This window comes from Macrotis lagotis, chromosome 1 (genome assembly GCF_037893015.1).
Source record: "Macrotis lagotis isolate mMagLag1 chromosome 1, bilby.v1.9.chrom.fasta, whole genome shotgun sequence".
In the NCBI taxonomy this organism is placed as follows: Eukaryota; Metazoa; Chordata; class Mammalia; order Peramelemorphia; family Peramelidae; genus Macrotis; species Macrotis lagotis.
Window position 1 is genome coordinate 276,722,425 of NC_133658.1, and position 3,651 is coordinate 276,726,075.

The window sequence follows — 3,651 nt, forward strand, 5'->3', positions numbered from 1 at the left end:
TTGGGCAAGCCACTTAACCCCATTGCCTCACAAAAACCAAAAAAAAAAACAAAAAACCCAAAAAACCCCAAAACAGAAACAAGGGAAGAAATTAGAAACCAAACCAACTCCTTAAAAATCCAAAATTTCTTAAGAGATTAACCCCCCCCTTTTTTTAAACAACCATTTTCTAGCCAAAGGGGAAAAGGAGGGGAGGATATCTGCTAGCCTCCCTAGGGGACACTCCTTCTCTAGATTACTTTACGTGGATAGGACCACTAGGTAAGAAAAAATCCATCTCTTTAAACTCTGGTTATTGAAATCTTCACAGTGATTGGACATTAGCCTAAAAGACCTTGAAATCTCATTGATACACAAAACAACTTATTTGTGGTCTTTGGGGGGGTGCTGCAATAACCTCTTTCTATTATCTCTAGTCACCCCATTCCCCCACAAACTCACACAATGCCACTTCTGCAATTTCCTGAGGAAAAGAGAAGGGTAAGGTGAGAAGGCTGGCTAAGAATCCAATTTGATCTGATCTGGAAGAGATCATCATAGTTCAGGGGTCCCTCACCTTCTAGAAGTCCAAGTGAGTCCATGACCAGAATTATATTCCTTCATGGGTCACCAATATGATGATGAGGAAAATCATAAAGAGGAGAGTTCTCTGACAGTTAAAAATTCATGAGTAGTCCTGGAGGCAGAAAAGCTCAGGATTTTTATTTTATAAATCTTGCAAAGTTCAATTTTTCAATCATTTAGCAGAAGCTTTTTGATGCAAAATCTGGTTTAGTTAAGGGAGATCAGTCTCAGTTCCTCTTACTTTGTTAATAATCTTCTACCTCCTCTATCGCAGAATATTAAAATTACTTAGCCAGAGTGGCAAACTAAGTGTCTACAGTACATTGCTAAACTAGTTGCACAAATGGCTCAGAATTTAGCAACCCAGGAAGACCTTGGGGGGGGGGGGGGGAGGGGGTTGAGAACAAAGAGAGATAAAATATATGCTATGCAGCTTAAAAAATCAAATCTCAGTTCCAAACTTACCTCTCAGTCATAGCCAGTTTAAACAGCAATTACCAGGAACTTTTCATTTTTTGCATGAAACTGGGTCATTGGAAGAAGAATTGCAGATTTCAGCTCAAGGTTATAGAGAATCACAAAAACCAGAGATCACAAAACCTTTTCCTGCAATTTTAGGGGTACTCCAAGGTAGATTTAGAGGATCCAATCCCCATTTTCCCATCTCTCCTGTTTCCTAACTAGAAGTGCCAATGGTAATCAGCATCATCCCATTTCTGTACTGGTGGACACTGGGGCTACTTTGTTCTGGATCCTGATAAAATCTTCTTCCTGTTTCCTTGGAGTAAAGATGGCATATTGATGGTTTTCAATAAGCCTTTTCCAGCCTTTAAAACTTGTTATCTCCCTGTTACCCTGAGAAAGAGACATTTTCAAAATCCTAGTCCCTTTCTTCCTAGTCCCTAAAACACCTTATCACTTTCTTGGCCATGATATTCTGTCTTATCTTTCTGCCATGCTTAGATTTACTTCCTATGATTTTCAGCTGGATCATTGTTCCCTTGCCCTAGGGACTGTAGCAGCTTTCTCTCTTCAGCCTCTGCCTGAGGGGAAGGAGTCTCAGGCCCTTGAGAAGGTCTCACCCCAGTTATGGGCTTCAGATTATATGGACAGTGAATGCATTGCTGCTGTAAATCCCTAGAAATCCAAATTGATCCCTTATGCCCTCTCCCATGTATTGCTCGGTGCTAGGTTCTTAATTAAAAATTACATATCGAAAGGGTTAATCATTGCATGTATTTCTCCTTGTAATTTACTCATATTCCCAGTAAAGAAGTGTGATTTTAGAGAATGGAGACTTGTACTTCATTTTTGAGCTGTTTCTGCAATTGTTCTACCACACTCACCATTGGTACCCAATTCCCACACTCAGTTCACACTTATTCCTCCAATACTGTTTTCACTGTTGTTGATTAACAATATTTTCCATTCCCATCTACCCCATCTAGCTAGTACCTTTGTTTTTACATGGGAAGGACATATACTGGGATTGTTTTGCTACAAGGATTCATAGAATCTCCTTCATATTCTTGTCAAGTCCTGCAAAATAACCTCTCTTCCCTTGTCCTTTCTCATGACTCAATACTCCTTCAGTACACAGATGATTAACTGCTCTTCCCTGAAATGATCTCAGGAGAGGAGGATGGTATAGAGTTTCTCACATTTCTAGCTTTAAATGATCATAAAGCCTCCTGAAGCAAATGCCAGTTATGCTGCCACTCTATAAAGTTTCTTGGGTCTATAATATACCATGGTACTGTCTCCCTTGATTCCTTACAGATCCAAGCAATCCATGATTCTCCCCTCACCTCTTCAAAGAGACAATTATGAGACTGGCTAGTTACTTCAGGGCTTAGATGACTGAATTCTCTTAACTCTCCCCTTTTACAAAGTTTTGCATTGTCAAGATCCTGACCCTTTTTGACTGTCTGAAGAACAGGGTAAGGCTATCAAATCTATAAAACTCAGCCTCTCAAAATCTCCAACTCTTGGCCTCCCTAATTACTCCCTGCCTTTTGTGCTTTTTTGCAATGGAAAAGGAAGGGAATTCAGTAGGAGTACTAGCACAGAAACATGGGGATAAGGTGCAGACCAGTTGGTTATAACAAGCGACTAGATTGCCTTGCTAGAGGCTTGCTACCTTGTCTAAGGAGTGTTATTGCTATAGCTAAGACTCTTAAACAAACTAACAATATCATACTTGACTCCCCAGTGACTTTCCTTGTACCCCATGTAGTCAAGGCACTCCTAAATTCATATCACACACAGTATTTTTCAAGTAGTCATCTGGCAAACATTGAAATTCCATTATTGACTTGTCTCCATGTCCCCATTAAAAGACTTAAGTACTTAATACACTTAACCCTATTGGGTTTTTAGAAATAGCCTTGAAACAGACCAATCTGTGAATAGTAACCCTGAGCCTGATCCTGGGGACCATGACTGCATTATGAGACTGGATTGCCTACTTATTTTTAATTAATTAATTAATTTATTTATTTTGAGTTTTACATTTTTTCCCCAATCTTGCTTCCCTCCCCCCACCCCCACCCCCACTCCCCACTGAAGGCAGTCTGTAAGTCTTTACATTGTTTCCATGTTACATCGATCTGAATTGAATGTGATGAGAGACAAATCATAACCTTAAGGAAAAAAATAAAGTATAAGAGATAGCAAAATTACATTATAACAGTTTTTTAAAAATTAAAGATAATAGTCTTTGGCTTTTGTGAAACTCCACAGTTCTTTCTCTGGATACAGATTCTTCATCGAAGATACCCCAAAATTGTGCCTGATTTGTTGCACTGATGAAATGAACAAGTCCATTAAGGTTGGATCACCTACTTATTCCAAGGATAGACTCAGGGAGGCACCTATCCCTGATACCAACATCATAGTTTTTACAGATGGTTCCTGACTAAGAAACGCTGAGGGGCAATTGGTTTCAGGTTATGGTATGTCCATAGCAGATAAGGTACTTGAGGCAGGTCCCCCGCCTACTGCTCAGACTGCACAGTTAGCTGAGTTGGAAGCAGGATCATGGGCCTGTGAATTGGGAAAGAGACTAAAAATTAAGATCTCACAGAC